The sequence below is a fragment of the Ambystoma mexicanum genome, chromosome 1q (assembly GCF_040938575.1).
Source record: "Ambystoma mexicanum isolate Mex_15411 chromosome 1q, UKY_AmexF1_1, whole genome shotgun sequence".
Lineage (NCBI taxonomy): Eukaryota > Metazoa > Chordata > Amphibia > Caudata > Ambystomatidae > Ambystoma > Ambystoma mexicanum.
In genome coordinates, this window is record NC_090922.1 from 736956900 (window position 1) to 736980417 (window position 23518).

Here is a 23518-nt window from a genome sequence, read left to right on the forward strand (position 1 = left end):
CCCAGAGAGGACCTAGTAAGGCGCCCTCTTCCCGAGCTACGAGGGACCATTGTGCACATCTGATCTTTGCCTAAGCTCCCTGGTAGACAGACCTTCGACAGACTGCCGACCCGATACGGGGATTACTGTGGAACTCCAAGGACAAGCGCCCGGACTGTTGCCTAAGAACTTCATTGATCCTAGGACGCTCTCGTCCGCATCGTCGCCGCTGTATCCTGCTGGAGAAGGCCTGATCGTTGACGCGCCAAGGAGCATCCACCGCTGGGTTTCCTGCCACCCAAAGACCACAGAGACGCCAATGACTCGATGCCCTTGCTGGGCCCAGTTCTTCAACTCTTTGTGGTTCAGAACTACCGACACCGAGGTGTCCCGCACGCCTCTACCTTGCAGGACGTTTTCACTTCCCCGTCAACGAGCACCGCTTGGAACGACGCGGCCACTTCACCGTCGTAGCTCGACCTGTTGTCTGTCAGACGTTCGATGACCCGTGACTCCTGCCTGAAAGGGAGAACACTCAAGAAAGGTTGTTGATTTCCCCGATGCGGAACGCTACAACACCAAGGTATTTGGGGTTGCAGAACTATTAAGAAGTATAAGGGTGAACAATATATGGACTGGGCTTGTATCTGTCTTCTACAGGTTGCCCGGGTGGGGGGATCGCCACACAGAGCTGTGTTTAACGGTAGTTACCAGTATTCTACCTATTGCTCAACCATCCTGCTTTCCTTCCTCTCTCTACTGCTGGTTTCCTCTTTATTTTGATTCGTGTGTCATTCTGACTGTTTGCACTTTAATAAGATCGAGTAACGTTAGTGGTACCACTTTAGAACTGTACATATTTACCACTGTTGATTTTCGGAGCACAAAGTGAGTTATCGTGATCGTGTATATGACTTTTAAAATAAATTATAAAAAGACTGTGTTTTAACCGATACAGTGTGTGGACATTCCTTCGTGGGTGCTTGGGGACTAAACTGTACTGTAAGAACCAGCTTGAATCACCTCCCGAGAAGCTAGGCCTTGATTGCTCGACTACGTTACCATAATAGAGAATCTTGTCAGGGGTCTCTGTGCCTCCCCTCTACCATATAGAGAGGGGAAGTGCAGACCCCCCTCCGGTCTTTACAGTTGGTGGCAGCGGTGGGATGCTTATGGTTTTAAGACTCAATGTATAACCGTGCCACTTACGAAGGATATCTGCACTTTGTTAAATTAAGGTTTAGTCGTGTACGAGATAACTGCATTGCAAGCAATGGAATCTATTGCGAATGGTAAATTGACTCGGATGAGCTTAGAGGCTCTCCAGAGTGCTTGTGAAGCCAGGGAATTAGACTTTGTGGATAGGTCTAGGGTGGAGCTGATAGCTGCCCTAGTGGACTACCAGATCTATTGTGAAACTCGTGAAGGAGGCGGTGCAACCAATGAGGACTCTACCCCGTGGGTTGTCGCCGAAATTGATTCTGGGAATGCCACCATTCCTGCTGCCTCTGTTCCGAACCCCAGCAATTCTCTCGAGCTTGATTTATTGAGGATGAAGTTAGTCTTTGAATATCGCAAGTTGGAACTAGAGGCTGAGCTTAAGAAAGAGGAGTTGGCACAGCAAATGGAGCTCAAGAACCGGGATCTTAAGCTAAAAGATAGGGATCTTGAACTCAAAGATAAGGACCTTGAACTCAAGAACCAGGACACTGAATGTCAGCGAATCCAGCTAGATAAAGCTTGAGTGGAGACTCAACAAAACCAGTTGAGAGTGTCAGGTCCCCAGCAACCAAGTTTATGAAAGATTTGGTTGGTGTGTATGCGGAGGGTTCTGATATCCTCCAATGGATTGAAGCGTTTGAAATGGCTTGTGCAATTCACAATGTCGATAAGAGAGATTGGGCTAAGTGTTTGTTAAGCACAGTGCCTCAAACTGGATATGACTGTATTCTGAAGCTGAGTGTGGAAGAAACGGTTCAGTATGAGTGCATGAAGTCTGCTTTAATCACCAAGTTTGGCAAAATGCCTACCCAAAATCTTAAAGGGCTCAGGGATTTTAAGAAACGAGAGAATGTGTCTTAGGTTGACTGGGTGAGTGCGGCGCACATAAACATGATGGGGTGGATTGATGGTTACAAAGTGAAAACATTTGTTGAATTGTCTCACCTCTTGTTTTTTGAGCATTTTTCAGAAACCTATTCGCCAGAGCTGCGTCAGTATGGTGCTGACCAGAACATTTTGGACCCCTTTAAGCTGGCTAGGTTGGCTGACAAGTGGGTCTCCCACCGGGTGTCCCCTAAGGACTCCAGTGGGAAGGACAAGGGCAAAGAAAAGGGGGCCTCTCAGAAAGCTGAGGAGTCCCAAAAGCAATCATAGTCGGGTAAACCAAAAACTTCCTCTCCAAAGACCCAAAAAACTAGTGGGGGTAAGTCTGTTGTGGGTGGGGGTAAGAGTAGTGGTCCGCCTGCTGCCAAGCAGGGTCCCAGTGGTTCCAGTATCATACCCTGCACACCCGGCACATGCTGTGATTGCGGGGCTCTGGATCACTGAAGGGGTGACACCAAGTGTAAGGGTAAGTCACTTGGAGTCCAGGCTGTCAGCCTGACCTATCCCTTCTCCGTACCTGAGGTGGAGGCCACCGTCCTCCCCTCTTCTACTGGGATCACCTTCAGTGCCCCGTAGAGATTTCCTTAGTGTCCCTTGGGGCCTGGGACCAGTACGTAGAAGTACTGCCGACTATCCCGCAAAGCACTTGTGGGTTTTTGAGAAGTGTCCTCCTGAATGGCCAGCCTTCTACTGGTTTGAGAGACACTGGGGCAAGCATGACAGTGGTGGACAGGACCCTGCTCAAGCCAGAGGACTATGTAGGTGCTCCTCTAAGAACCACCAGGTTAGCTGGTGGGCCTCCCAAATTATCGCCTGTAGCCTTAGTCAACATTACGATTGGAGACAAGACAGCAAAGCTTCTGGTCCTGGTTCAGGACAACGTGCCTTCAAATATTTTGTTGGGAAACAATTTGGTCTAATTGGGGATGATCGCAGATGGTCTACCCATGGCTGCTGTGGCTGTCACCCGATCGCATGTCACACAGGGTCTGGCTGCGAGCCCAGTACCCTTGCCAACGGGAAACCCAAGGCACGAAAGAAACGGAGGAGTAAGAAGGCCGCCTCTGTGGAGGGAGCCCCTACTCCTCCCGATGTTCTGACAGCACCCATTGGGATCCATGCTCCAGACGGGCTGGGTCCAGTGGTAAATCCCATCTCAACTCCAGTGGGAGACGAGCCAGAAGGCTTTCCTGTGGGAGAGGCTCTTAACCCAGAGGATCATCCCGACCCTCAATGCTTGTTGGCTAAAGGGCGACTCTCCCGGGCGGACTTCTGTAAGAGTCAGAGAGAGTGCCACTCTCTCGAGGGTCTGAAGACACAGGCCCTGTCCCAGGCACAGGGAGAAGTGCCTAGGATATTTCGGATTTGTTGGCAGGGTGAGCTCCTTGTTAGTGAGCCCACTAAGCCTGAACCTGGTGCCCTCAGGAGGTTGTTGGTACCCCAGGTTTTCCTGCCCTTCCTGCTTCAGATGGCGCATGAGGTGCCCTGGGCTGGTCATCTTGGTACCAAGAAGACTTAGCAGAGGCGCTCTGCCCATTTCTACTGGCCCCGGATGGGAGTAGAATTGGAGTCCCACTGCAGGACCTGCCCAACTTGCCAGTTGTCTGACAAGACAGGAGGCAGAGTCATCACCCCACTGCAACCGTTGCTAGTGGTGGGCACACTGTTTGAGAGGGTTGGCATCGACATCATCGGTTCCCTTGACCCTCCCACGTTGGGTGGACATCTGTTCATCCTAGTTTTGGTAGATCATACCACCAGGTACCCTGAGGATATACCCCTTCGGGCGGTTATGGCCAAGGTGGTTGCCAGGGCTCTTCTGGGCATTTGCACCCGTGTTGGATTCCCTAAGGAGGTTGTCTCTGATAGAGGATCCAACTTCATGTCGAGTTACATGAAAACCATGTGGAAAGAATGCGGGGTAACTTTACAAGTTCTCCACCCCTTACCACGCCAGACCAACGGTTTGGTTGAAAGATTTAACAAAACTCTGAAAGGCATGTTAGGCGCTTTGGAAGAGTCCCTCAGAAAGAAGTGGGATCTTCTCATGCCATGCCTGCTGTTTGCTTACAGAGAGGTACCTCAAGAGGGTGTTGGTTTCAGCCTCTTTTTGTTACTATTTGGACATCCTGTGAGGGGGCCCCTCGCCTTGATCCGTGAAGGTTGGGAGGCCACCCCTCCAGGTCCCACCAAGCAAGTGGGAGACTATGTGTTAGGCCTCAGATGGAGGATGACACTGATGATGGGTCAGGCAACAGTGAATCTTAAGGCCAGCCAGGAATTGAATAAGTACTGGCATGAACTTAAAGCATTGCAAGTGGATTGGACTCCAGGACAGGAGGTCCTCGTGATGGAGCCTACCAAGCCTCTGGCTTTGGCAGATAAATGGACTGGACCCTTCCGGATAATCTCCAAGATGGGCAAGGTCAATTATCTGGTTGACATGGGAGCCTCTGTGGTAGCCCCTCAGATATTCCATGTTAACAGGCTCAAGCCTTTCCACAGGCGAGCCAAAGGCTCATGCCTCTTGCTAACTTCAGGGCAAGAAGAGGATGAGAGTGAGCCCCTTCCTGATTTGCTACATAGCAACCCTCAGGATCGCTCTGTGGAGGGAGTGTATCTCTCTCCCTATCTGACGACAGAGCAGCAGAAGGCCTGCCAGGCTTTGCTCCGACAGTACGCCTCTCTGTTTTCACTGACACCAGGCCTTACACCATGGTGTAGGCACAAGATTGACCCTGGTGACAGTGTGCCTGTCAAAAGCAGGTGCTCTCCGTATGTCAGATACCGTCAAGAACCACATCCAGGCTGAGGTCGCCAAGATGTTGGATCTGGGTGTTATTGAACCTGCAACCAGTCCCTGGTCCAGTCCTGTGGCCATTGTCCCCAAGGCAAGTTCCCAGGCAGGTACCAAGGATTGGAGGTTCTGTGTGGACTACCGAGGAGCCAATGCCTTCACCAAAACTGACGCGCACCCTTTGCCCCGGGCTGATGAGCTCGTGGACACCATAGGTGCTGCCAAATTTGTGAGCACCTTCGACCTTACTTCAGGCTATTGGCAAATAGCTCTGACAGACCATGCCAAGGAAAAGAAAGTGTTCTCAACACCAGAGGGACTTTACCAGTTTAGAGTCATGCCTTTCCAGAGATTAGTCAACCATGCGCTCAGTGGGCTGGAAGCCTTCTGTGTGGCTTACTTAGACGACATTGCCGTCTAACGTTCCACCTGGGAAGAGCATTTGGCTCATCTGGATAAAGTGTTGCAGGCGTTAAAAAAGGCTAACCTCACTATCAAGGCCACCAAGTGCCAGATAGCTCAGGGGAAAGTCACCTATCTCGGTCATGATGAAGGAGGTGGTCAAATCCAACCTCTCCCCAGTAAAGTACAGGATGTACAGGACTGGCAGACTCCCACTACTCAAACCCTGTGAGAGCCTTTCTGGGCCTCACTGGGCATTATCGCAATTTCATGGCAGACTATGGAACCATAGCTGCACCCCTGACAACGTTGACTTCGCCCAAGCAATCTAGAAAGGTTAATTGGACTGAAGACTGTCAGAGGGCCTTTGATGACTTGAAAGGAAGTCTGTGTCGGGCACCCGTGCTGTGTGCGCTGGATTAAAGCAAGCCCTTTATCATTCAAACTGACGCCTGCAACACCGGAATTGGAGCTGTCTTGTCCCAGTTAGATGACAAAGGAAGAGAACATCTGATCATATTCATCAGTAGACAACTTAAGGGTAGGGAACTTAGGTGGGCTACTGTTGAAAAGGAATGTTTAAGTATTGTTTGGAGCCTTAGGCATTTTAGACCCTACCTTACCGGGTCTACCTTCCAGGTCCAAACCGATCATGAGCCCCTAAAGTGGCTTATGCAGATGAAGGGTGAAAACCCGAAACTGCTCAGGTGGTCCATTAGTCTGCAAGGACTAGACTTTACCATTGAGCACAGACCAGGGAAGAGTCATGATAATGCAGATGGCCTTTCCAGAAGGTATGTTGACCATCTGCATGAGTATGTCTATCCCGTGGGAGATTAGGCACCCTCCACCTCAGTCTGGGGGGGCGACTGTGATGCTGGAAATGCATCAGAGGGACAGGGCCTCCGTATCCTTGTCCTTTACTGCTTTTTATGAGTGTTCTGTCGTGTTTTCTCGCAGGAGTTCATGTGGGACTCCTAGCGGTGCAACTCTCTCACTTTTGGTTTGGTGAACAGACCCATGGGATACCCTTATGGCACCCATGGGTGGGGTACAACCCTGTGCCCCTAGTGTATGTTTTTTAGCACCTGTGTGTGACCCACAGAGCAGGGTACGGGCTGGTGGAAGCTCTGTGCTGAAATGACTGGTGCCCTTAGCATCCTTCATTTTGGGATGCCCAGGCCCTGTCATTGGAATCGGTAGATTCCTGATGGAGACAAAATAGACCCCATGGCCTCTTGCCTTCCATCACCTATTACCCTGATCTTCCTGAAGTCCTGGGAAGCCCTGCCTCTGTCCCTTTCCCCTGACTGGCTGTTGGGTGGAAGTTCCATATATGGTAGTGTGGGGAAGTGCCGACCAGACTGGCTGGAGCCTTCTCAATGACCATAGGTTGTGGGTACGCCTGTGGGTGGGACCTGGGTGAATGGAGTGTGTGACGAAAAAACATTGTATGTTGTGACTGTCTAGTATCTGGTGTTTGACACGAAACCGGTATGAATGCAGTTCGGAGTGTTGAATGGCTCGGTACTTGTCCCAATACACATAACTTGTTGTGAGTGTCTGGAGAGAAGTGAATGGCCTGAATACCTCTTGTACCTGATTGGTTACCTGCCTGCATGAATGCCGTAGTCGTGATTGGATGCTTGAGTGCGACCCAGCGGAATGAATGGGGGATCTACAGTATATCTGGGGACCTCTCACTGCTAGGAATCGTGTTCAGAAGCTGAAGTCTACTATGACGAGTAACTGGAGTGAAGCTTAACCTTGAGCCTTGCTGGACGAGAACAATTGCTGTTGCTCTCCTTCGCGATCTGATAGCTGCTGTGCTTCAAGAACTGACCCAGAGAGGACCTGGTAAAGCGCCCTCTTCCCGAGCTATGAGGGACCATCGTGCACAGCTGATCTTTGCCTAAGCTCCCTGGTAGACAGACCTTCGACAGGCTGCCGACCCAATACGGGGATTGCTGTGGAACTCCAAGGAGAAGCGCCCGGACTGTTGTCCGCCACTGTCACCGACCGCCGTCACCGACCAGAGCCCCAGTGCTCCTGTTGCCTAAGACCTTAATTGATCCAAGGACGCTCTCGTCTGCATCGTCACCGCTGTATCCTGCTGGAGAAGGCCTGACCGTCGACGCGCCAAGGTGCAACCACCGGTGGGTTTCCCACCACCCAAAAACCACAGAGACGCCGACGACTCGACACCCTTGCTGGGCCACAGTTCTTTCAACTCTTTGCGGTCCAGAACTATGGACACCGAGGTGCCCCACACGCCTCTTCCTTGCAGGACATTTACACTTTCCCATCAATGAGCCCCGCTAGGAACTACGCGGCCACTTCACCGTTGTAGCTCTACTTGTTCTCCGTCGGACGTTCAACGAACTGTGACTCCTGCCTGAAAGGGAGGACACTAAAGAAGGGTTGTCGATTTCCCCGACGCGGAACGCCACAACACCAAGGTACTTTGGGGTTGCAGAACTATTGGGAAGTCTAAGGGTGAACAATATATGGACTGGGCTTGTATCTTTCTTCTACAGGTTGCCCAGGTGGGGGGATCTCCACAAAGAGCTGTGTTTAACGGTAGTTACCAGTATTCTGCCTATTGCTCAGCCATCCTGCTTTCCTTCCTCTCTCTACTGCTGGCTTCCTCTTTATTTTGATTTGTGTGTCATTCTGACTGTATGCACTTTAATAAGATGGAGTAACATTAGTGGTACCACTTTAGAACTGTACATATTTACCATTGTTGATTTTCGGAGCACAAAGTGAGTTATCGTGATCGTGTATATGACTTTGAATATTAATTATATAAAGACTGTGTTTTAACCAATACAGTGTGTGGACATTCCTTCATGGGTGCTTGGGGACTACACTGTACTTAATAACCAGCTTGCATCACCTCCCGAGAAGCTAGGCCTTGATTGCTCGACTACGTTACCATAATAGAGAATCTTGGCAGGGGTCTCTGTGCCTCCCCTCTACCATATAGAGAGAGAGGAAGTGCAGACCCCCCCTCCGGTCTTTACACCCACCCAGCATTGACGGGCACCTGCCAGCAGGCCCCGACTCATGTCCCCCTGCACCCCCAACCACCCAGCATTGACGGGCACCTGCCAGCAGGCCCTGACTCATGTCCCCCTGCACCCCAACCCACCCAGAATTGACAGGCTCCTGCCAGCAGCCCCTGACTCAGGTCCCCCTGCACCCTCACCCACCCAGCATTGAGAGACACCTGCCAGCAGGCCCCGACTCATGTCCCCCTGCACCCCCACCCACACAGCATTGACGGGCACCTGCCAGCAGGCCCCGACTCATGTCCCCCTGTACCCCCACCCACCCAGCATTGACGGGCACCTGTCAGCAGGCCCCTACTCATGTCCCCCTGCACCCCCACCCACCCAGCGTTCACAGGCACCTGCCAGCAGGCCCCCACTCATGTCCCCCCAACACGTCATCACGATCCACACTCATGGTCCTTATGGCCACGCAAATCCCACCCCACGCCACCCCAGTCCAAACACCCAACCAAGTATTCCATCCACCCCACATTGAAATCCCCATTACATGATACATCCCATATGGCAAGTATGCACATCAATACATGTCCGTCACACACACACAGAATGGGTGCAAGTGAATGAGAAAACCCACATTGTGACATGCATGAAACCAATGCGAGAATACCACACAAATGAAGTATCAAAACAAAATGTATTAAATATAAAAGCAAGGGACTGAAAGAAAATCACACAATAATAGAAATAATAAACAAAAGGCTGCATGTCCAAAAAACTATATATATATATATATATATATATATATATATATATATATATATATATATATATATATGTATGAATGCTGAATCCAAATAAATCAAATGAAAATGGCTGCAAAGGGTTTGTCTTCAAACAAAATCCAAGGAAAAAAAAATATAAAATCCATTGCTCCATGGTAAAAAATAAAAAAATGAAGTCCAATCCAGTCTTCAACTATATACAATGTCCAAATCCAGGGTCCATGAGCCCAACAATCCAAATGAAACCTACAAAAAAAAAACCTACCTATTAAACAACTATATACAAAAAGGTGGGGCATAGTCCATGCGCCCCAAATGAAAGAAAAATAGAAAGGAAACCTAACACTAATTAACTATATACAGTGGCGGTGGGCAAGTCCTACAGCTCACTTGTTGATTTCCCGGGCCACGGCATCATCAAACTCCTGTTCTACGTCCTGGAGGTGGGCCTGTTCCATGGCCCCGAGGTTTCGCAGGGATAACTCCATGTCCACCTCCAACTCCCATTGAATTTCCTCGAGGCGCTCAGCCCACCTCAGCGCCCTGCGCATGGAGTTCTCTGCCCTGCCCATAGTGAGCCGTGCCTCTTGCGCCCGCTGCAACTCCGCATCTATTTGCTGGCCCAACCGCTGCCACACAGAAGACACTCCCAATCCAGGGTCCTCCTGCCCTCTGGCCGATGCCTGCCCCTCTGATGTTGATGGCCCTGAGCCATCATCGCTCCCACCTTGAGCCTGCTGCTGCCGTGCTTGTGCCCTGCCTGTTGTTGCCTTCACGTCTTCCTCCTGCTGGAGTTCAGTTGTGTGGTAGTGGCCACCCCTGCTGGACGACCGACTTCCAACTGTGGCAGGGATGTGTCATCCACCAGCCTGGCCGCTGGGTCAGGGGCAGCTCCACAGGGTTCCCAAGTGATACTTGGGCAGGAAAATGGCATGGAGGATGACTGGCGCATAGGGGGTTCAGTTGAGGAGGGGGTCGGTAGAAGCTCCAGCACACATAGGAACCCAGCACTGGTGAACCGTCCCAGTAGGTCGACGCGGTCTGTGAGGCATCCGAAATGACGTGCAATGTCCTCACGAGAACCCTGCACGTCATCCCGATTGCCACATACATGCAACGCCACCAGATTGCCACGTCCGCAGGGAGAGGAAGGCCAGTTGTTGTGCGCACATCCCCTCCCTGAAAATGGGTCTGGACGAAGGCATCCCTGCTGGTGCCGGATGATACAGCCAAAGCATCGGGGACAGGATTACACACAGGCACCTCCGCGACCGCCTGTGCTGCCTCCTGACCCTGCCCCTGGACTGCACCACCAGCACCAGTGGAATCCCCCCTCCAGACCTCATGCGTGGGCCTTCCACAGCCTCCTCCTCAACCAACGCCCCCACCAACCTGGATGACTCTGTGCCATGTTCCTCCATAGGCCCCTGTGGGGTCTCAGATGCCCCTTCAGCTGCCGCAGAGTCCACCTCCGACCTCCGCTTCTTGGACTTACCCCCGGCAGCTGTGGCCGCAAACGCTGCACCAGAATCCTCACTCCCTGACGAGATGACAACATGGGAGGGGAGCTGGGCCTTGCGTCTCCGGCTGGCAGTGGGATCCCTGCCGATGTGCTCCACAGCACCGTCTCTGCCCTCTTCATCAGTTGACGCTTCAGACAGGTAGAGATAGAACACAGGCATCAGGGCACTGCACAATGGTCTGATACACACATGACAGTTGCACATGAGTGGCAGTGTCAAACTTCCCACATGGCATCACACTCCCCAACACACATATCATTTCAACCCACACACATGTGCAAATTAACAGGAATGTTGTAGCAAGCAACACCATCCATACACATACAAGAGCATGAGCATCCAAAGAATAGCCTGACATCACATGCAACAGGGGGAGTGCTGAACACATACAAACACGCAACCAGACATACATGCATCTGTACATCGACCCCACCTGTCGCAGTGAAATCATCAGCATCCATGTCACAACTGCTAATCAGCCTCCTACATGTCGCCATTACATGCATCCATGGTGTAACACAGTGGCACACAAGTCTAATATACACATGCACATGTACATTGTGCACATACATGAAGGTGGAACCAGCATCCATGTGTAACACCATAACCATGCCACAGAACATACACAGAAATCTATACATGTGTGCACCCACACAGGCATTTGTGCACCATGCATTTTGACACATACGCCATTGATGTGCCTCACACATGACTGCACTCACATGCGGCAGGCTCATGTCCCTGTACATACACATCCATACATGGCCCTTCCAAAACATATGTCCAACCTGCACACTCCTGCCACACCTCAACGTGCACAGCGCCCAATCAGTATGCATGGACACTTGACGCTCGACTCCGGACGAGTCTGCCTCTGAAGGATCTGGAGGTGGAGCACTGGGTGTATGCATTCCAGGACCCTCATCTGGATGTTGGTAAAGCGGACCCAGCACCCCTCAGCATCCGCTGCCTTCAAGAGGCTCCGGCCCTTGCTGAGGGTCCTGGACCTGAAGTCCTGGCAGCACTTACGGACATGTTGAATGTCGCAGGTTGCCACCCCCACCATGTTGATGGCAGCCACAATGTCCATCCAGATCCTCTTCCGTCCTTCATTGTCGGCGTGTGAACTTCCAAAGAGGGTGTCATAATGCCCCAGGACTTGCTCCACCAGGATGCCAACTTCATTGGCAGAGAAGCTGGCAGCCCTCTGCCTCTCTGCTGGGGGGTTGCCACTGGTGCCAGATGGTGTTGGGTCGGACATGGCAACCCCCAAGGCAGATGTGGTTGAGCAACTGGGTCCTGGGGCTGGGCTGTGGAGCGATGGAATCCCAGTCGGGAGAATTCTGTTCCAGCAGGGGTGGTTACTGCAAATGGATCCCTGCAGATGGCTGACGTGCAGGCACGAAATAGCAGGGCATGTGGCCAGCAGGCAGGCAGCAGCAGATGGCACGTGGGAGCATGCTCAGGGATCTGGGAGCAGGAAAATGGCCTTCTGGGCAGGAGCGTGGTCTTCTGTGTGTTGTCGCGTGGCCAGCTTGATACGAAGTGAATTGGCACGTGAAAAAATTGCATGTCAGCGTGTAATCCGAGGAAAGGCCCTAAGCGCGTGAGAGAAGTGACGCGTGCAGGCGTTGCCCTCTGCAAGGGTTAAAGGTGAGCGGGGCCAGCAGTTCACTGTACGTGCCTTTCATGGAGACTGAAGTGTGTGTTGCTACTTCGTGTTGTTTCGCGCGCCATCACAACTTCACAGCGGATCAAGGACGTATCTTTTCTTTTGGCGGGGGTATTGGCTATGCATGTTTTTCATTATCACACTGGTCAGATGGTGAGTCACGCATGCTATTATTCCCACTAAGGGGGCCCCTGTGTATCGCGTACTGTTTTCAAAGTCATAGTAGTCGGTGTGTCCCATGCGTACGTGTTTTTCGTGTTCCTGGGTGCCACCGCGTACTGCATGAGGTTAATTCCACACACGTGGGCTACCAGGGTTGCATGCATGGTTTTACAGCAGTTTTGTGGTGCCTCAGCATTGCGTGACCCATCACTTCATCACCGGGGTCACATACAGCCTTGCAGGTGCAGGCGTGCTTTTAACATCTTGTATCCCACCCCCTTCACCCTAATTGTCCAGGACAATTGGCGTGTACACCTACGATTGGCACTACTACAACTGTGCCGGCACTACTCCATCTGTGCCATGGCTGGGAGGCCACGAAAGGTGAGGGGCGCCTCAGCTGGGCATACTCCCCTTGGTGGGCGTGGTCAGCGACGTGGGCGGGGTGACCAGGGAGCAGGGGGACTCCAGGGTGTCCAGGGTGGCTGCAGAGGGGGACGAGGCAGGGGTGCGCCACTTCGGCACGATGTTGTGCCACGTGAGGGTGCAGTCATGCTACCACCCCCTGCGGCTACGGGATAAGCAGTTCTTGCATCTGGCGCTCATGTGACCCGGCAGTCTGTTTCATCGACTGCCACGGGTCCAGGGGTAGTGGTAGCTGCATGTGAAGCTGTGGACACCACCACCCAGGCTCAGGGTCTGGAAGTGCAGGCTGCGTTGGCACCTGAAGAGTCCATGGAAGATTTCCAGGAGGTCAGGAGGCACAACATAGGTGCACGCAGGGCTGCCCTGACCGAGGCACGTGTCACTGGGTCAGTAATGTCATCTGCTGCCAGACCAGCCGTGTGTTGGCAAGTGCATGGGCAGATGCAGCCGACACAACCCCGGTTGTGAGTCTACCATCCAGGACAGTCCCGGTCAATGACCCTGGCACAGCGGATGTTGCTGCGCAGGGTCCATTCCAGGGGACCCAGTAGCCACTGATGCAAGTCAGGGCTTCCATCCTTGTTCCACCTGCCACTCCCTAGGTTCAATCCACCAGCACCACTGCCCATACTGATCAGGGCGGCATTTGCCAGCCATGGTCTGCACCACTGTCCAAGAGGAGGAAGGTTTCACCTGCAGTAGAGGCTGGGACCCCAGACACAGCTCCGGCCTCTGGCACATCTAGGAAGAAGCCTTTCTGCAAGCAGGAACTGGACTTCCTTGTGGACTACGTGCGCGACCACAACCGTGATATGCTAGTGGGGCCGAATTGTCAAACTACGGCTGCCCATCTTATGTCCCACTGGTAGCAAGTTGCGGATCATGTGAGTGCAGTCGGCTATGAGGTGCGCACAACTCAAGAGTGCAAAAAGCGTTGGGATGACCTCAAACACAGTACTAAGGTGAAGTGTGCCTCTAATTACAACATGACTCTGGTGACGGGCAGTGGGCCACCACCTGAGGAGGAAGACCTCACTTTGCACAAGTCAGTCGCTGCGGAGTTCATACCAGCAGGAATGGTCGAAGGAGTGGGAGAGATGCTGGACTTTGATGCCCCGTCCAGTGAGTGTTGTTGCGTGTATGTCGAGGACATGTGTGGTTTGCTTGTGTGATGTGTTGTGCTTGACTGCCACTACTTGTCATGTGTACATGGTTGCCATGTGCAAGTCATGCAATGCTTCAATGATGCGTGCCTGCTGTGCAGGATGCTGGACATGTAGAGCAGACAGGGACTGTCCTCATGGCCACACTTGCACCCTACTCACATGCTACTCACCCGGCTGCCCCTTGGGTCCATGTTCCAGCTCACTGGCCCTTCAGCATGTAGGGGTGTCTTTCCTCTCAGCACTGGGACTGCATGACTGACGTGCATGTGTCTTCGCCTTGCATGCGGGTACTCCACGTAGGCATGCTCCCTTGCCCCTCCACCCCCCTGCAGCACAATTTCACCAATGCACTGGTGTGCATCATGTTGGCGTACTGCAATGGCCTGTTCAAGGCTCCTGTGTACATGCAAACTTCCACCAGCCAACCTGCCCTGACATACAGTGGGGTACATCTTCTGTCCTTGATGCAGGGTGTCTCACTTGGTCTGTGCAGATGGCAGATGCTCAGCAGGGAAATGAGTGCCCATTCATGCTCCATGTGCATTCCATGCATGTCCCTATGTGTCCTTGACAGGATGGTCATATTAGTACGTGTCCAAGATGACCTACATTTCATGGCATTTCATCATCAATTCCGTGCCCACTCTGGCTCAGGCCAGCATCACACACAGGTTTAGGGTGTCACAGTCTGTTTGGGGCACATGCCTCACCCTGTTTCTGGCCCACTGACTCTGTTCAACTGGTGTAGTGGCTTCTGCACACAACGGTGTACTACTGAGGGTTCATCATGTGTCCTGCTTACTGTCCCATCATCTTCTGCTGTGTTGTCAGTTGACTCAGATGATGCAATTGAAGCTAGTCAACACTGTCTGGCAATACACAGGTCTCTGGTCACCCTTTCGCTGCCATGCAATGCTTCCCTGCATTTTCACTTAGGGGGGCTGCATGGTTTGCCTGTGGCCATGCAACCAATTGCATGCACATTGCACGTAATGCCTGCACTTGCCCTTGCACTGAGTACATGTGTATTGGTAGACTTCATAATGTACTTGTTCATGTAGATAGTGGGTCATGTACACATGTTCTGCACTGCATCAGCCCACTTCTGAGCTGGGTTACACCCTTCTACATGACTACTCACTGATGCTATATCAAAGTCACCTGGCATGTATGGACTGTTTTTCATCCCTTCTCTGTGTGCGACGGGCACAGGTGCATCCTATGACACATGTACTCAGTGTTAGGACAACCTAGTGGTTGTTTAGATGAGTTTATTGGTCAATGTGTGGCCTATACCAACTGGCATAGGGCACTGATTTGATGTAGCCTGTCAATTGGGTTGTGATGACTGTGGAGCATCCTTCACATGTGTATGTGTGCACGTCCACATACATCAAAGCAAGCAGCGGTATAGATGCTTGCTTTGGTGTATTGGATGCAGGTAATGTTCACAATACAGGTGTATGGTGAAATTGGTGTTTTAGAATGCTTTCACATGCACATATGCAAGCAGCTTCAACGTTGAGTGGTACAACATTGCGAGTACTCACTTATGTGTTTGTGAAAGTGTCGATTTACACATGTGTCTTCCGCAGCTTTATTGTTGACTGAGTAATATGTAGTTGATAGACATTTATGCTGGTGAGATTTCTGCATTGCGCACGTTATTTGGAACTGGCATGATCCCAAAGGTTCACTGTTGTGCAGTATGTGTATGCCCAGGCCCACTTGGCTACTATGGTGGTTCCTGGGCGTGTAGATTTCCACAGGGAATAACGTAATAGGGCACATTAATAGCCCAATGTGGACAATCAGGCCCTGAGGGGTTTTGTGGAGGCATCATGTCCTGCAGCTCGGACAGTATAGGGCGTTGTGGTCCCTCATGCCTGGTTGCAGGCCCTTGCTTTGCTTGTGACACTCACTATTTCTACATGGCCCATGCCACCCGGAACGGGGCGAGCTGCAGATGGATGTAGCTATATTGATGATGATGCTTCGGTGATGCATGGCTACATGCATGTTACCTGTGTCATTGTGTGTTTGGATTCACTTGCAGCAGTGGTCAATTTGCAGTTCAGACATGCTTATGGTGTGTTGCATCTCTTAGTTGCCCTCTGTCTTTTCTGCCTGTGACATGTGCCTGACAGAGGTGGTGTCTGATGGAGTTCATATACTACATTTTGTAATAGTGTAGGCTTTGCTACTTACACACATCCATTTCTGCTTTTGGGATGTGTTTGCATATCAAGGCCAATGGATGCATGCCAGGTTCTCATTTGTGTGTGATATGTCTGCTTCATGTGTTGGCTGTGTATGTGATGTCTATGTGTGTGTCTTTTATGTGCTTCTGACATGTGTACTAATGTTCATATTTTCTCCCCTTTCCAGATGATGACGCAATGGAGCCAGAGGATGGTCTTGTCATGCCAGACACAGGGTTGCTATCACACAAGCAACCCAGCACAAGTGGGGGTTGTGGGGTAGTAGGCCACGAGAACCCACTTGTGTTACAGACCATCTTGTCTAGGGCTGGCAATGAGTATAGCTCGGATGATCACTTTGAAAACAATGTTGAGTTGGATGTGCATCGGGTCCATTCGTCAGGGGTGAGTGACTCTGATGTGGATGCTCCTCTGTCCGGGACACCTGCACTGAGGGGCAAGACAGTGGTGGGAACTCCGCCTGTAGTGGATCGGGATGCAGGGTCACCCTCCACTCAAGTTGCTGATGTGCCTCGGGCATCAGGTGGACAGAGGAATGTAGTCCTGCAGCCGCGGGCGGTGCCAACCCAACAAGGACGTCGGCTTCTTGGGCCCTGCAGGTGTCAAGCCCAGCAACGCAGTGGCCATGCGCCACTGGGGTATACTGAGTGGGAGCAAGCCATGGTTGCCAATTCAGAACACCAGGGGGCAGCAATTGATAACATTGCTGAGAGCATGGAACGTGTGGCCCAATCCGTGCTACCCCCTGCTAGGCAGGTGGAACTCCAGCAGCGGGTGGCACAGTACCCGGCCCACTCGCTCAGGCTGGGCATGGTGGCCTCAGACAGGGCACGCAGGATGAAATGTTGTCTTTGCGTCATGCAGAGGCACACATGGAGGCCATGAGGGTTGAGTATGAATCCTCAGATCTACTGTGGGTGTGCTCTTGATGTCCCAGAGGAAGGGGTCAAAGGAGAGGTTGGAGCAGCTATAGAGCACCATCCCGGCTGAGCTACGTGCTTGCCGGGAAGTGTACCAGTTATCCAGCCAGGCCTTGCAGGAAGAACCCTGTGTTACACGTGTTACCTTGCAAGAGGAAGCACGCGTATCACATGAGGTTCTACATGCTGACCTACGTGTCATCGCCGCACAGAACTAGGCTCACCCGTCCCGCAGACTTGCTGCCGACGAGGGGCAAGCTGCGCCTAGGCGTGGTCAGGGTACTGAGCCATGTCAACCTTTTCAGGAAGAAGATGATGAGGACGACGAGATATCTCCCACACAGATCGGGCTGCGCAGGTGTTGAGCCCATGGAGGTTTTTTTTTTCTCTCAACATCATCACATGTGGGTGTTGAGGTGCACCCTGTACCTCTCCCCTCCTGGGTGCCTCCCCCCCGGGTTGTATGTGGACATTTTTGATTTTTCTTCTTAGCTTAGTTTGTTAATATGGTTTTTGATAGTTATATAATTAGGTAGTGTAGGTTTTTTTATTGTTAGTTTAATTAGTTAATATAGTTTAAAATTGCTTGTCTATTATGTTTTCATGTGACGGTGTGGTGCTTTGTGGCTTTTGAAAGCATCTACTGTCTGTTTCAGCTGGGCCCTTCAAGCTTGTCTCGTGTATGTGTTTGCAGCTTGGGGTCCTGACTCACATAGACCACTCCTGCTTCCCTTATCCATGGGCTTGCAAGGATGGTTTGGTGTAACAAACATTTACACAAGGGCTTTGGACTGTCGTCATATCTGTGGTCTGTCTGCTGCTGTTCTACTTGTGTTAACACCCTAGTGGGGATTGTGGGGGTTTTATCCACGGAATGTCTGTAATCAATTTGTGTGGGTTCATGATTGATGTGTCCATTAATTGATCTAGATTGTGTTGTATTTTATTTTCTTTCCTGTATATGTGCTTGATGCACTTCATGCTGTAGACAGTAGCCTGCACCCTTTGCCTGTGAAAGTCACACTGATGGTGGGAGGAGTTCTGATGTGGGTCTCTAACATGCCCCAGTGACAACCAGCATGAAGATACACACACAGGGAACTTTCCAGCGTTATTTATATGGTGTATGCCATTTCTGCAGGAGAATTAGCCTCCAGACCACCTTTGCCAGCAGACACAGGGCAATGTACTACAGAAACTTGGCCACGTTCGGTGGTGCAGACATGCACATGTGTGCGCAAGCAGTAGCACATGGCTTGTGCTCAGATGTCTAACAGAAGCAGATGTGTTTCCAGGAGCTCCAAGCAAGGTGAGCAGCACAAGGAGGCCACACTGCAGCTAACCTTCCACCAGGCCCCTTGCACATGCATGCTAAGTGGCGCCACTGATGGGGAGCTTGGCCAGATATTGTTGTAGAAGCGCACAGTACAGCTAAGATGCATTGAGGGACAAATGCCAAGTAGCCTTACAAGTTGTCTGGAGCACACGCAGGGCCCAGCGAGGCACAGACTTGTGTGCAGTGCATATCATTTGCATGTGCAAATTGCCACTTGCACTACCTATTGTAATCCACGGCTGCCAGAACATGACTTGTACTGAAGTCGCACCTCTCTATACGCGTCTAGCAGGTCACCCAGGGACCATTCTATCATGTGTGATCCTAGACGCATTGGTCTTCCATTTACCACACGCCCATGTGCGCCTGCCTTACTGCATTGACAGTGTATGAACCATCTCAGGGGCAAGCTAACGTATACGTACATAGCAGCAGACAAGGGTGTTTGTTTGTGGAGAAGTCACTTACTTTGGGGCATGAATGGTGTTATGTGTGTGTTGTAAACACACACAGATTAGTAACTCACGCTCTCTTTGCAGCATTGAACTGATCCTGTTACTGGACCTGAGAGTGCGCAGGCAGGAGGCCAGCACTTACCCCACAGATAAGTCTCTCTTTGTCTTGCATTTGACTCATTTCGTACTATGTGCATGTAGAACATGGTTTCTCTGATTGAGTATGTGTTTTTGTCAATAGTTGTATTTTGTATTTTGCCTACTTTCCCTTGCCAATCCAACTCCCCTCTCCTGCCCCTCTTTCTGGTTATCCTGAATGCACATGCCTATCCAACCAACAGATCCCTGACCCTCTTTCCCCACCGTGGTCTCGGAGGCCTGTGTAAGTTTTACCTTGCCGGCGCCCAGACCACGGAGGGGGTGGTTGGTTCGTGCCACTCCTGCGCCTGGAGACCGGAGCTGTGATTCTACCCATCAGTTGTTGCATCCTCATTGCATGTTGTTTCTGGAAAAAGGTACCCTTCCTGTTGAACCATTGTTGAACTGTGCTACCTTGGTAGTTTGATCATTCTGCTTGTACATGTGCCTGGACTTTTTTTCCACTTCGAGTAATCTACTGGAGACTCTTCCAGGGGTTTTTTGTGCTGAGAGCCTTTTCTCCTCGGTTGGGGGTTTGGTTCCTTGGAGTTCTCTGCAATTTGTATTTTTACCAGTCAAGGAGGCCTCTGAGGGGGCTGAACCCTATTTACACGCAAGGTGGAACATGAAGACCAAGGGGCAGAGGGACCCTGTAGCCAGGCAGACTAAAAGGGAGAAGGCTACATACCCCAGACACAGTTGTTCAGAAGATCATGGTGATGTGTAAATGAGGGAGGGCCTTTTGTTGGTGGACAGTAAGCCTGGGCTACAGTGTTTGGGCACTCTCTGACAATGTCATTTTGGGGTACTATGTACATGATGTGTTCTGCTGGTCAATGGCTGTTCCTGTGTTGTATTTACTTTTCAGGTGTCTAGGGATTTTTGTGGTTTGACATGCTGGAGTGTACACATGGGCAATGTTCACATGTGATGTGTATAGGACACTGAGGGTCACTTGATTTGACATGCATATATTGAGTGCATGAGTGCATGTCCCTACTGACACACACAGTAGCACAATGCTCCACCACACGTACAGCCACCCTTGCATGCCCACAGGTGCACACATATTGCCTTCTCGGGCACGCTGTGTCCCTGCAGCACATGATCAATTACCATTTGGGGATCCTGGACATGCGTCAATGGGTACATTTGTTAATTTGTCCTTTTGATGTGATGCTCAAGGTGTATCCCCAACACAATGGCTGCTCACTGTGCTCTGTGCTGAGCAGTGTGTAGCAGGAGACACACACAGCACACGGGTTTGGGAGTGGCGATTTTGCCTTGCACTATGTGCATGTGAACAGGCATTCATTGCTGTGTTCAATCTACCACTGGTGTACAGCATTTGTGTATGACTTGGTATGTGTGGGAGGTTGTTGTCAGTCATTTCATCTGATTCCATGTCAGGCATCATTGTCTCGGGCCACTTTCCATTCATCACATGCCACTTCGTATATTATTGGTCATGTGTTGGCCTTTTGCTGTTGCAGGCCATGGTGTGGCAGACAAGGGTGATGTGTTTTGGGAGGGTTTGGATGACATACAAGGGATTGTCATGTCCTGTTTTGCAGGGGGGTGTGATACACACCTTGCATGTGTTCCTTTTGGTCACACGGGATTGGTTATGATGCACACAATGTAGCACTTCCATGGCAAAATCCTCAGGGTGGTAGGGTTGTAACAGTTGACTGTCTCTTTGTCATCATCGATTGTCACCTGGTATGTGCCAGGCCTGTGTGCACTCCGCAGGAGTGGGAGTTTAGGTGAAAAATGTGGCCACAAGCTGGGTCCGGGCTGCCTCGCCACTTGCCCTTTCCCCTCCCGTGGGTAGCGCCTGTGCCTGTGGTTGGGGATGTGGGGGCACCACCATGTCCACGGGTACGCCCTGCCGTGTTGCAACATTGTGCAGGACACATGCTGCCACAATGATCCTGCACACCTACTGGGGGTACATATAGTAGCTGGCCGCCAGAGCGGTCAAGGGAGCGGAAGCGTGACTTGAGAACTCCGAATGTGCGCTCCACTATGGCCCTGGTTGCAATATTGGCAGCGTTGTATCTTATCTCGGGTGGTGTGGTGGGGTTCTGGATTGGCGTCATCATGTGGTTGCTCAGATGGTAGGCACTGTCCCCTCGGGAGGTCATAATGGTTGTGATTAGTTGGGTTTGTGTATTTGTCTGTGTGTGACATGCATGTGCACAACATTTGTACTAACCTAGGAGCCATGTGTCCCCATGCTTCCCAGCTTCCAGGGCCCGGCTCAGGGTGGACATTCTGTATATGAAACTGTCATGGGTTGAGCCAGAGTAGTTTGCATAGACAGAGGTGATGATTCACTTTGCATCGCATACAACCTGCGCGTTGATGGAATGCCAGTGCTTGCGGTTTCGATAGATGTGCTCAGTTGCCCTAGGTGGACGTAGGGCCACATGGGTGCAATCAATGGCACCAAGCACTTTGGGGAAGTCCTGGACCATGGCCTGCCTTTCTGCGGGTGTTCTGGGCATGTATATGTGCCTGCGTACTGAGGGGCGCGCAGTCATGTTTGCCAACACCTGGTGTAGGCAGCGTGACTGCATGGCCTGTGACACCCCCCACTATGGCAGTTGTCCGCTGGCAGTTGTCCACTTTTATACTGTGGACGTGTTGACGCCTGTGCGCGTCTTTTAGCGTGCGTGGGTTTCCCGTATTCGATTCCATGAATACATGCTGTTTGAGAGCGTGTGGGCGTTCCGTGTATTTCCCTGAAGTACTTCCCCAGTTACGCCTTCTTTTTCACGTTTTGTTCCCCATTCCGCGTGTTATGCCCCCATGTCCCGCCCTTTTGTTGGTGTGTGCGCCGACATTGTGCGCTTTCGCTGTGCACGTCGCGCACAGCGTTCAGAATGTTGCTGTGACGTGTACGCCCATGCTTTTTCACGCCTGTGCTGGCTTGCGCCAAGATTTTCGGCGCACATTTGTTCCTTCCATGAATCGGCCCCTAAATATTTCAATAGTCCAAGTCCTGCTAGTTTTGAAATTATAAAAGGAATCAAACACAGCAAACTTGACAAATAATCCTAGATAGTTTGCAAAGATACAAAAAGTGATTCATGTATTTACTTTTACTATGTAGTATAGAAAACTCTTCTCTTACTGTGACTATATATGTGCTTAATAATTAGTAATACTGTTTTATTATGTTTTGTATGGATAAGTGACATGTAAATGACTGTTTTTATGATCATTTATTTTAAGTCTACTATCTTTTATAAACCTAAATCAAGCTACATCGATTTGATGGTACAAAACTTTGATCAAGTATATAGAAGCTGAGAATGCTAATATCCATCTGTTTTGGTTTTACAATTGTCTTTAATCCGAAATATTTAAGTAATTTTAGTAGATTCTTACTTGTTATTATCTAGAGGATAATTAATTCTATAATTAGTGCAAACCACCAACAAATGCAAAGAGAATCTGAAATATGATGTTAATATTCTAATCTGTGTTGTAAAACTGATTTCTGTCTTTTACTAGAGTAGGTTGGATTCCCACTAGAATTGCCACCATGCTGGTAACAGCACTGAGGTTATTTTCTGACTTTCCAACAACGAGGCCTGTTTCTACACGGATGGAGGATGTAGCCCTGTAAATGTTTTATCGCTGAGGTCTCTGAGAGCATCCCCATGGTCAATAAGGGGAATAATCGGAGGACCGTTGCTCCTTTTAAGATACACAGTCACGGCTATGACAAAACTATCCGTAACAAAAAGAGATTGATTTGCAAAGAGTTGCCGAGGTTTTCGCGTGAGGCAGTTGATCGAACCGCGCATGCTGAAGTCAGGAGGCTGGTTAAGGCTACTTACTGTAAGTGGATAAGACTATACAAGCACTCAAGAGAATGTCACAAATGGCGTGATCTGGTGTTGACAGCTATTAACCATGACACAACAACATTCTGGCAGATTTTCAGTGGCCAAAGCTTGCCTCCCTCAGACCTCAATGGTGTTCCTGAGCATGAATGGACCAGCTACATTTCGTCCACCCTGGGACACAGTCTCCCTAGACAGCCCTTCATGCCCAGGGAGGAGGGGCATTGGAAATTTGGGAAATACATTCAGGTTTATTAGTACTAGCACATTCTCCAGAACTCCGGGGCTGGATGGACTTTGTAATGTGATCATTAAGGCTGACATTTCCCTCTGGACAAAGGTCCTCCACCATCTTTTCAGCTGTATCGCCGGTACCAGGTTCATCATTGCTCTTGGCATTATAGCATCCTAGTTCTAGTTTACAAGAAGGGTGCTGTTGCTGATCCCTGAAATGATTTCCTTCTGGCCATGTTTGACTTTTTGTCTAAGGTCGTTGCACAGATTTTATTGGATGAACTGAACAACTGGGGAGAGGCTGGTAACATCATTCCCTGGAAC